Source organism: Pinus tabuliformis, chromosome 1_1 (assembly GCF_031772625.1).
Source record: "Pinus tabuliformis cultivar Carrire ecotype Pingquan chromosome 1_1, CPIR1, whole genome shotgun sequence".
NCBI lineage: Eukaryota > Viridiplantae > Streptophyta > Pinopsida > Pinales > Pinaceae > Pinus > Pinus tabuliformis.
Genome location: NC_142297.1, coordinates 552,059,193 through 552,072,042, shown reverse-complemented (window position 1 = coordinate 552,072,042; position 12,850 = coordinate 552,059,193). Strand labels below are relative to the sequence as shown.

General features: G+C 37.1%; 1 pseudogene; it reads left to right on the top strand.

The window, feature by feature from the left end:
• Positions 1–294: 294 nt before the first annotated feature.
• Positions 295–2,119, top strand: LOC149214328 (12-oxophytodienoate reductase 2-like; annotated as a pseudogene).
• The last annotated feature ends 10,731 nt before the right edge of the window (positions 2,120–12,850 follow it).

The following is a 12,850-nucleotide window of genomic DNA, read 5'->3' as shown; positions in this document are numbered from 1 at the left end:
CAACGCTGACTCGGCATGTATCGCTTATACCTGCTCCCAACGACTCTCTCAGCACATGTCACAACCCACACAGAGTTAAGGTGCAGAAGCAGTAGCAGATACGGTGCCTCAATGAATCTTCGTCACCCTTGACGTTCTTTGATCTATCTTCATCACCCATGACGTTAGTCGAATCGAAACCTATATAAACACATTAAGGCACTGCACCATGAATCAATCTATTAAGCATTCATCCACATCTATCAGCATATTTTTGCAAATTGGTTGAAGTTATTCACTTATATTGTAATCACGATGGAAGGGAAACAAAACACACAAGAAAAGCAGCAGATCCCATTGATAACACCTTATCAGTTGGGTCCCTTTAGCTTGTCTCATAGGTATCAATCTTCTGCTCTCCTTTTTCTCATTTCCTATTGTACTCGTTTTGACAACATAGTTTGAGTTTGCTGATACTGGAAAGGGGTTTTGCAGGGTGGTTTTGGCACCATTAACCAGACAGAGATCCTACAATTACATGCCCCAACCGCATGCAATCCTATACTATTCCCAGAGAACCAGCCCTGGAGGTCTTCTCATTGCAGAAGCTACTGGTGTCTCTGACTCTGCCCTTGAGTCTACCCAAGGGCAGGATAACGTTTTCTCTGTCACTACAGCTATGCTAAGCCAAGTGCTTGTTATGAGACATTTTTTATTAGAAGACCAAATGATGATGACCATGATGTGGTGTGCAACTGACAGGTACCCGAATACCCCTGGAATTTGGACAGAGGAGCAGGTGGAGGCCTGGAAACCCATTGTCAATGCTGTCCACGAGAAAGGAGGTGTTTTCTTCTGTCAGATTTGGCACACTGGAAGAGCTTCCCATGTGGGTAAGTATATCTATGCTTTGCATTGCATTGCTATCCATTAATTCCTTTCATATACCTGCTTGTCGGATCTCTCTGGACTGGACTGGATTCTGTTGATTTTCTTCAAGAGAACAATTCCACAATATCTCATCATGCAAATAGATAGTCACAACTCTTAGTCTCTTGCCCTAATAAATTTCCATTAGATCAGTTTTTTCAGGGATGTAAGAGTATGTCCTTTTTAAGAACATTTGCTATCAGTTTCTTTGAATAGAGATGGTTGAGTGGCTCTATGAAATGTAGATTATCAATCCAATGCCCAGGCTACCATTTCATTAACATATCTGAAATTATCGGGACAGACGATGTTACCCCATGGCAAAGATTTTGCCAATTATTCCACTCCTTGAGCTCACCCAATGGCCGGGCTATCAATTCGCCAACAGATCATCAGAAAATATCGGATAGACGGTGTTACCCATTGGTAAATATCTTGCTGATTATTCCACTTCTCGAGCTCTAAAAACTCAGGAGTTTCTACAGATTATTAATGACTTTTGTCTTTCTGAAAGAAATGTTATCAAAGCAGGTGATTATTCTTACATACGTTCTAAATTTGGCATTTAGGTATTTGCAATTTTGCACCCTTATTACACAAGCTAGAAATATTTTTATCCTAGGAAGATCTTAATAAACCAACAGGGATTTTCTTTTCCTTATAAGAGGGCACCACTCCTTTCTTAACCTTTTATATGCATATAGTTCATTAATCATGCTGAATATAACCAAACATAGTTGATTGTCATTACATCATTATATAGTTCCGTTCATAGGTAGTTTTGATGGCTTTCTGGCAGGTTTTGATGGTGTGGAAATTCATGGTGCTCATGGATATCTTCTTGATCAGTTTATGAAAGACAACATAAATAACAGGACCGATCAGTACGGTGGGACATTTGAGAACCGGTGCAGGTTTCCTCTGGAGGTTGTTGAAGCAGTGGTGGAAGAAATTGGAGCAGAACGAGTGGGAATACAACTCTCTACATTTCCAGATTTTTTGTTCTAGTGACTCAGAGCCTGAGGCATTCGGGCTTTACATGGCTAAGGCCTTAAAGAAATACAATCTCTTTTACGCCCACTATGTGGAGCCCAGAATGTAAACTACCTTTGAATCTGTTGCAACAAACAAGAGTCTATTTCCAATGAAGGCGGCATTCAAGGGATCATTTTTGGTTGTAGGACGTTCCAGGCTACATAGGTTTGATTAAAAAATGTAGCAGCTATGCCTACCAAAATCAAATAAAAGATATCAATGTCGTTTAAAAAATATGGAAATGTGTAAAAGACAAGTTATATAAAAAAATTCACAGAAATCTGGACATGACAACTATATCTCTAATAGAGCCATAAATAATCTTGCACCGCATAAATCATCCTGCACCGCACATCCTACGGACTAAAGGAAAAATGGGGTAATTCCTTACCATTTCTAAAGAAATTCGTGGCAATAAATTGAAATGTGTTTGTGTAACATTTAAGAAAACCACATGAGCATCGTGAGGAAAACAAAAGGACAACAAAATGAGGGAAAGGTCAACTAATTATTTACAATATGTTTATAGTTATAATAAAGATCATAAGGTGGATAGCTGCATAAATTAATATTCATTTGATAGTTAAAATGGTTGGATTTCATGGCGGTAAAACTTTTATGCACCTAACATTGCATATGACTATGCATATCAGTACAAGTGGCAGCTGGGGGAAGGGAATTTTGCTGGGAGAATTCTTCCTTGGTGTAATTAAAATATGCATTTTTTAACTAGCATTTGCATCTTATGTTGCAAAGGAAACGCCGTAAGGCATAGAGTGGGGAAGAATAGAGACATGTATAGAGTGGGGAAGAATAGCATAGAGTGGGGAAGAAAGGGACATGTGAATGGACATTGTTGAAAGCAAGGGTGGATGATAATGAGTTACAATTGCAATAGTTAGTTATGTGTATTCTGAAAATGAATATTTTGTAAATAATAATAGTTTGTGGAAGAATTTATAAAAAGTATGCCATCAACTACACAATTGATATCTACAGAAATAGAAGGCTAGAAAACAAGAATTTTAATTTATAAGATCCAATTTACATGGTTGGTCAACATGTAGAAACCCCTTGTGTCATCGCTCTGTCCAAGTGGGGAATAATAATATGACAATGGAATCACTATTGTGAATATGCAGAGACATAATACTATGGCATGCTTATAGATCGTTGTTGGCTGAATGACTTGCAATTGGCTTTCAAGCTGCTGGTTCACCATAAGTTGGATCTGCAAAATATTAGTTGGATCTGAAGAACAAATAAAGCTAGGACAAAAGGTCCAAATTTCTGAAATTATTAGTTTCTTCCTTCCCCACCTTTCCATATTGTTATTATTATTATAATACTAATAATAATATTATTATTATTACCAGATAGCTCCCTGGATGCTGTCAAACAATTAATATTTATTTTATTAGAACAAATCAAGGTACGGATAGAAAGCTAAAATTTCTGAAATTATTAGTTTCTTCCTTCCCCTCTTTTTCGCTCTTAGCATTATGACACTTCCTTTCACATCCTACAGTGGATTGAACTTGCAAGAAAATTCGAGGTGAACCTTATACCTCTGCCTCTTTTGTTCATTTTTGTATAGAAGGAGGTATATACATCTTCAGTTCATATTTCTAGCCATTATCAACACCTAATACATGCTTTTGTATATAGGGAATTAAATTTTCATCATGTTTGAACTCAACTATTTGCCTTCCAAGGCTGGCTAAAATGGTTGTTGGGCTGAGGGCCTCCACTGCAAATATTTTTATTGACAATGGCCCTTACAGAGAGTTTATTTTCAAGCATTTTCAAGTGGCTTCTGTGGATGAAGAAAGTGCAGTAGTAGTTCTAGTAAGTTGATCAGTCTATAAAAGAAATTCCCATCTGAAGCCCTGAGTAGGCTATGAGTGAGACTTTTTTCCTCTACATAAGAGTTCATTAGATAATGTGTTCTACAAACCCCTCTCACATACTCAACTGCATGACTGCCCTATTCAAGAAGCCAGCTATTCCAATAAGCATGTGAATGAAAATCACCTATACAATTTACCAATTACAACAACAACCAACCAACAAAAAAAAAATGTACTCAACAGACTAAGGCAACAAACTAGTCAAGTAATAATCCTCAAAAGGGCCAATATACTGGGACTCTCCATTCAACTAGGTATTACCACCTATATTTTATCTTGATTTAAGTATATTTCCAGTAACAATTCACCAAACTGTAGTCAGCCTATGTGATGAAACAATATCACCAAAAGTTCAAACTACGCATGTTACCAATAAAACTGTTGGCTAAACCTATAAACAATCTTAATCATCCACTTCTACCTGCCTTCTTAGTATTAGGCTTTTACCAACATGTGTGTGATTAAGTTGTTTCTCATCTTTTATCAGCTACCAGGTTTGACAGAAAAGAAGTGAAAATTTCCTGCCTCCACTATCTAAACAGATTTGCTAATTTCTGAATCATTCAAAACTTGAATAGGGCCAATATATTGAAATAACACCATGAGAGCCTCAGAACTTATGCCTCCATTTATAAGCTATCTTAACTAAGCCATTTCTTTTGGTAATCCAAATAACAAAAAAACCATTCCATTTCTTGCCTTTAAAACAGATATTTTCATCCAAAAACTTCTAGTGGCACACAGAGGCAGATTCATTGAATTTTACCATTCACGCCAGTCTTGGTATGCAGAGGCAGATTCATTGAAATCAAATATTTCTTTCAGCAACATATAGTAGTGTGATGAATATGTTGGCAATGATTAAATGACCCCTGGTCCACTACAACAAGGAGAACATGATTCAATAACTATTCGAAGGCTCTGCATGTACAAATGTAGTACACTGTTTTCTTCTGCCTAGCAGCATTTATGGTTGTGATTATCACAGTCTTGTTAGGCATTGAAGTTTTTTCTAGATCACTCCCTAAATCAAAGGCAGTTACAGATGAATTCAACTCTGAACTCTGCAAGAGATTGGCTCTTAATTGAACCGTAATAGCCATGGAAATTTATTTATAAAAAGTATGCCATCAACTACACAATTGATATCTACAGAAATAGAAGGCTAGAAAACAAGAATTATAATTTATAAGATCCAATTTACATGGTTGGTCAACATGTAGAAACCCCCTCCACTACAAATATTTTTATTGACAATGGCCCTTATAGAGAGTTTATTTTCAAGCATTTTCAAGTGGCTTCTGTTGATGAAGAAAGTGTAGTAGTAGTTCTAGTAAGTTGATCAGTCTATAAAAGAAATTCCCATCTGAAGCCCTGAGTAGGCTATGAGTGAGACTTTTTGCCTCTACATAAGAGTTCATTAGATAATGCGTTCTACAAACCCCTCTCACATACTCAACTGCATGACTGCCCTATTCAAGAGCCAGCTATTCCAATAAGCATGTGAATGAAAATCACCTATACAATTTACCAATTACAACAACAACCAACCAACAAAAACAAAAAAAATGTACTCAGCAGACTAAGGCAACAAACTAGTCAAGTAATAATCCTCAAAAGGGCCAATATAGTGGGACTCTCCATTCAACTAGGTATTACTGCTTATATTTTATCTTGATTTCAGTATATTTCCAGTAACTATTCACCAAACCATAGTCAGCCTATGTGATGAAACAATATCACCAAAAGTTCAAACTAAGCATGTTACCAATAAAACTGTTGGCTAAACCTATAAACAATCTTAATCATCCACTTCTACCTGCCTTCTTAGTATTAGGCCTTTACCAACAGGTGTGTGATTAAGTTGTTTCTCATCTTTTATCAGCTACCAGGTTTGACAGAAAAGAAGTGCAAATTTCCTGCCTCCACTATCTAACAGATCTGCTAATTTCTAAATCATTCAAAACTTGAATAGGGCCAATATATTGAAATAACATTTCCTTTGCTCGAAATTGTTTCAATCTATGATTGTTTATATAATCGTCTTACAACTTGTATATTTTTATAGAGGAGTGTGGTTTCCTAGCATGCTTATGTATGAAATTAGGTCCAAGATAAATGGCAGGAATTTGACTGATTTTAACGTTTGAGCATTTTCAAAGCATTTCACGTTCAGCTAAATAAAATACTTAGCTTGTTGTTTGTCTACTTTACAGTTTCCAGCAGCAAACAAAATTTACTTTTATACTGGAGTCTAGCCTTGAACTCTTAAATAGAACTCTACACATGTATCCTTTCTATTAAGAGTGCTGATTTTTTGTCTGTTCATTTTCTTTTCGACTGTGACTGATGCTTGTTCAAAACAATGTTGTCAGACTCTTTTCGGACTCCTGAATCTTGCCAAGTCCATTGAGTTGCCACTGAAAAGAGTAACTCCTAGACACTCTTCTGTCATAATCCCCACTTTCCAGACTCCTCTGAAACTTGCCAACACATATTCTGAGTATTTTTTTTTCTCTTTGCCAAGTCTGAAAGATTCTGCTGAGTCTTCCTGAGTCACAGCCCAGCCGAGTCTTAGAAGAGTCCAAGTCTGACAACATTGGTTTGAAACAATTTCTTTTTCAAGTCAGGTCAGCACATCTTCCTGTCCTTCCCACAATATTTATGTATGTGTCCATGTGTGTAGGATGTGTATGTGGATCTATTGCCCACTTTATTTCGTTTGAGTGAATCAATCATTGTTAAGATGAACTTTACAACAAACCAGTTTGTAAGTGAGGTGTCATGAACATACCTCTCCACCAAAAAGCTGAACCCTTGTGCAATACAAAAGTTGTTTCATCTATGGAATGAAAATTTTGTTTGATACTACCAAATTCAAACTGGATCGAGAGAAGTTTTTGTCCAATGTTTATTGAGAGTAAAATTAGTCTTTTAACTAGATGTTCTGTATAGGCAATTGTTAAAAATGGTCAACTAAGGTCAAATTCCAGTATGGACGGCTCCTTTGTATGAGATGATGATGGCATTGGATTCCTCTTCTCGAGAGGACCAAATTTGACCTAAAGCACGATGGATTTTGACAGGCAGAAATGTATATTTGAAGTCAAGCCCACAATGTTGGTTTTGGTCAAGGTCAGCCCCACAGTCATGTAGGCTCATGAAGCCCAAAAGACATGACCTTTGACCCACATTTAATTGTATAAATATAAGATGAGTTCACTCCATTTTGGCATCAACACACATGATTTTCTCTTTCCTCTCATGATGGATTCGACTTTCTTTGAGAAACTATCTCTCTCCCATACGTGCAAATTTTTGGAGGATGGATTTCCTGTGATTTTCTGCGGGTGACTTTTCTAGTACACAGAGCAGCATTGACCAGGCACTTTGACCAACTGTTTGACTGCGACTTTGATGGATTATTACTCTGCCAGCTAGGCCACACTTGTGAGCAGAGGAACTGAGCACAAACTGAGGTGTTTGACCATAGGTCTGAGGCAGGTTTAAAAGCAGAGTTGTTGACCAAGTTTTGACCAGACTTTTGAAGGCTACCTTGACTGCATTTTGACTGCCTAGAGAGGGTGAATTTTTCTCTCCTTTTACCGAATAGATTGGGCTGATTTGACTGAGCTGTTAACCGTTGACTGCTGACTTGTTAGGATAGCTTTGACTATTGTTGACTTCTGCATATGTGACTTTGACTTTTGGACATTTGATTCGGATCATCTATGGAAAGTAAATATATTGAGTTTGACTAATGTATCATTGTACTTATGGATTTCTCTCTCTGTGAACATTTGATATTATCAAGAAGAGAAGATCTTTGGGTTTTCTCCCTTGTCGAGTTTTGCCCTGGCTTTAAGTCTAAATCATGGTGTCCTCTTGTCTTGGCTTGTCTTTTGCATTTATGTTTGATTTTTTTCATCAGTTACTGTCATGTGATAATGGTCAACGTGATTGCTAATGGATTAATGTAATTAATAACGGGCTAATGGATTAATTAAGTAACTAACCTCTGACCTAAGCAAAGAACATGTTAACTCAAAAATTAACATGGTATTAGAGCTAGTTGAGGTCAAGCCCAAGCAAGAGGAGGAATGCAATCTCAAGAGATAAAGCAGTGGACTGTTAATGTATTTGAAGTATCTTTTTGCAAGCCTTAGTAAACATGAGAGGTCTCGAAAAATAATACAAGTCTAGGTATATGCAAGAGTTTCGCTAAATAGCTCATGAAGGCCATTAATCAAATCTGAAGATGCTAAAGTCCTCCTTCAACAGCTAAACCACGTGTCATGATAAGAAGTCAATGAAGAGTTTTATTTAAGAATTTGTTGATCTGAATCCAATCTTCTCATTGGATAAAGCAATCAACAGTATGTTTGAAGATCTGATCCCTTTGGCACCTTTGCATCAGAATTCTGAAGCTAGCAGTCCTTCCATCCAGTCACCTGTGCTCACATAAATTCAAGTCTTGTAAACAAAGATGTCCAACAAGCAAATTTGTTGAGGATCAAATAAGTGACTCTAGGGATACATATATTTATTTGGATTTGATCAATGAATTAAAGAGAGTCCTATGGAGCAATGAAGAACCGAGTTGTTGGCCTAGTTCTCTGAACCATTAAGAAGGAGCCAAGTGTTCCTATTGTTCTGAGCACAAGAAACAATAAAGGTCTGCTATGCAATGGAGCTATCTCTCTTTTACATTCTGGGCATAAGTATGCTTTTGGATAAGTCTTTTGAAAAGAACTTTATTCTCCTAAGAGGCCAAGAAAAGTGCAAGAACACAAGAATATGCCAAAGGTCATTTCATGAAGCCAACCTTGGAGAAAGGATTACTTTGTTCTCGATCTTGTGGTATGGAGGTAGAAATGTTATGGCTCGGTGAAATCTGTCTTATATTCTCTCTCGCTCTTCAATTCAGACAGTGAATCCGACCTATTCATGCCTCTTTTTTCTCTGAGTTATTGAAGAGAAAAAGTTTTGTTAATGTCAATTGTTTTATCTAAGAAGATGCCTACTTATTCCTTGTACTTGTAATAAGGCCAAGAAGCCTATATCACATAAAGTACTGCTATATACTATCATGCTCAGTGAATTTGGCTGACCAGTATAGGTCATTGGGGTTGTGATTTCTTGATCTCCGGGCTATAAAAGAAGAAAGGTGGTGGACTTCTCATTCCACATATTTGTAAGGAAGCGGAGACTCTTTTAAAGGATAGTTCTAAGGCCCTTCATAATTTAGGGAAGTAGAGATTTTGTATGCATATTGCAAGCCTTGAAAAGACAATCAGTGGGCATCCTATGCCATCTATATTAGTAAAATCAAGGAACCCTATTTTGTGTATTGAAGAAGAGGCCAAGTCCTTATCACTGTTACAAGCGCATATATATATATATATATATATATATATATATATATATACATATACAAGTGTTAAAAGCCTGTTCCATTCAAGCCAACTTGCAAATCAATAAGGAATATATATTCATGTCTTTGAAACCTTCATAAGAGGTGCCCTGAAGCCAATAAAAATAGAGGATGTAGTTATGAGAAGGGATGGTCCCTTTAGACATCAATCTGAAAATGATTTTTGAAGAATAGTAAAAGCCCTCCATAATGTCATTATCTAGCAGTTGATGTGATTTTGTTGAGAAGGTTTAGTGGCAGCCCTCCATGTGATCCTATTTTTGGCTAGCAGCTGAAGCAAAGGAAGTTCATCCAAGAAAAGTATGTAGCTCCTTTGTGTTGGCACCATTGGATAAGGGTGACAGTACTCTTGGAAGTCTGGAAGATAGAAGAAGTGCGAGGCACTTTGGAGCAAACCCCTGTAGCAGCCTGTGTAAACATAAAATCAGAGGTATGGTATCTCTCAAGGTGCCTCATGAAGAACACATTGGAAGAAGGATGTGCATGGTTGATCCTATGTCTTGGTGAGCACGATGAGCAGAGGGAACTGTGAGGACCCTGATTTCGGCATCTTGATTAGGTCATTGGACACTTTGATGCATTGAGCCAGGATCTTATGAAAGACGGTCTTATGAATATGGATGCCTAGATGCGAACGACCCCTCCTCATCATGGATTGGGTAATTTAATGCATATTACCCATTTAATGTAGTAATTTAATTTTCTTAGGTACTTTTGATATGCTATTTGCGGAGGTAATATTTCAATGTTCTTATAATAGGAAACATCTAAACATTCAAGTGTGCTAATGTTTCTGTCCAACATATTCAATCGAATAGTAGTCGTATAGCATTCAAAACCTCTGTCAAGGTGATTCGAACATCAAATGAATTTCTCAAAGGAGCTTGCGACAGGATGCCCCACCCACAGGTCTGCGCTTCGACTCTCGCAGGCTTCTCCGCTGAATCCACGCAAGCAAATCCTCCTCAGGTCATCAATGTTATGGTGAAGGCATTGATTGGCATAGTGGAGAGGACATTCATGGTCAGTTCAAAGCTGACAGGGGAAGTGGCCCTTGGATTAGAATGGGATGCTCTCGAGGACTATCTCGAACTACTGGATATGACAGTCGATGATCTCTCCCCAAGCCCTCTCCAAGTTCAGCTCAAACGCTCCTGGCGATGTGAAGACATTTCTCAGCGTAGGTCTCACCAATCAAGATACCTGCATGGAAGGATTTGCCACTGCAAAAAAGAAACAATAATAGAAAACAATATGACTGCCCATGCCCTAGATCCGCCATCCGCCAGGTTTCAGAATGCTTTCGTAGCACAGGCACCCGGTGAAGGCCAGGACAAGAGCCTGGCTCACCGGAAGAAACAGAAACGCTGATGTCTGAAATGTACACCCAGAAAGGTGCGTCGTTGTACTCATCGGGCATCACAACTCTAGTTTTCCTCCTGCGCTCTGCAGCCACTACTCTCCTCTTGCGCTCTGCAGACACTGCGAAGCCAAAAGTAATGAGATTGATACCATGCTGTAATCGGTTATGCTGACCATTGCACAAACCGTTTCCCAAATGAATTTGTAACCATTTTGTAACCATTCTGATCGAATGGTTGAAACTTTTGCAATCGTCTAACATAGGATCCTATGGCGTACAAGGATGACAGGTGGGCAGAGAGGGGAATTAATTTCAGAGGGAATGCCTTACGGCGTAATTAAGAGTTTAAATGCATGTTGAATAGTGATGGTCTAATCCCATGACCTCAACCTAGTTATCATGTCATGATTTGGCATGAACGACAATCCTCAACAATTTTCATGCCTACCAAAGTCTATTAAACCAACTTTTCTTCCCATTCTATTTGGTCAACTGTTAAACAATAAGCATGAAGTATACACACATGCATTACAATAAGCATGAAGTATACACACATGCATTATGTTATGTCTCTGAGCCATGGGTTTTGTACTTCGAAGTGAACCAAAAGGGGTTAAGATTTTGCTGGATTATCCAAAACGTAAGAAATGCACTACAACGTTGGATGGTTTCCATTCATAGAGATGGAACATTTACTTGAACATCTAGGGGAACAAATCATAAGATGGGAATTCCAAAGAACTTCATGAAGAAGAAGCCATGGGTTTTGTAGTTCGAAGTGAGCCAAAAGGGGCTAAGATTTTGCTGGATTATCCAAAATGTAAGAAATGGATGTAAGAAATGCACTACAACGTTGGATGGTTTCCATTCATAGAGATGGAACATTTACTTCAACATCTAGGGGAATAAATCATAAGATGGGAATTCCAAGGTTGTAGATGTATATGGAAAGTACAAAGAAACTTGTCCTTCTATTTTATTTTCATAGAAGTTTAAAGAAAACCCTGGAAATACAAAATTAAATTTTCCATTATGGGTTAGTGAAAATTCTATTTTATTTTCATATTAGTATAAAGAAAACCCTAGAAATCTAAAATTAAGTTTGCCATTATGGGTTAGTGAAAATTCTAGGTGATCTCATAGAACCTTAAAGAAAACCCCAGAAATCCAAAATTAAGTTTGCCATTATGGATTAGTGAAAATTTTGGGTGAGCATGAGTTAAAAAGTAAAGGAGAAATTTGGGACTATTCAAAAATTTGCCATTATGGGTTAGTGAAAATTCTATTTTATTTTCATATTAGTTTAAAGAAAACCCTGGAAATCTAAAATTAAGTTTGCCATTATGGGTTAGTGAAAATTCTAGGTGATCTCATAGAACTTTAAAGAAAACCCGGAAATCCAAAATTAAGTTTGCCATTATGGATTAGTGAAAATTTTGGGTGAGCATGAGTTAAAAAGTAAAGGAGAAATTTGGGACTATTCAAAGGGAAAAACGACAACAAAAGAGAAGAAAATGAAGCAAAAAAAGAGCAATCCTATTGTTAAAAAGCAACCCTAATTCACTTGGGAACAATATTGAGGTGGAAGACTTAGAGGAAGAACAAAGTGATGATGATATATTTATCAAAAGCTTGGTAAAACACTTTAAAAAGTCTTACACTTCAAACACGAGTAAAAACAACGAAGTCTTATAAAGTGTTTACCAACAAAGACCATGTTATAGAATCAATAAATTCCGCAATTTCAGAATTTGAGGACAATCTCTTGAATAAGGAACGGGTCAAGTTGGAATCCATTTCGGTTTTCATATTTTTAACCTTTAAAAAAGGTTAGGTGCCATGTCCTCTCACATTCGATGAAGTTTAAAATCATAAACAAAGTTTTCAATGATATCAACGTTCTAAAATATCTCTGTTTTATCATTCTATTCCTTTTCTAATAAAACCACTGGAAAATATATCTAAGATATATAATATCATAATATTATTTTTGGAAAACGAGTTCCAGAGCAATAGTTCATGAACACATCACAAACCATCATAAAATTAACCTGCAAAGCTTTAATTTTTATTGAAAGTTCTCTTCATAAGAGTGCCACATAACAACATACTAAAAATAACCAGTAGAACATATTTGACAGTGTATTTAATTGCCAACTAGCTAAGAATTCAATGAAATGCACGTTTAGACCATATTCA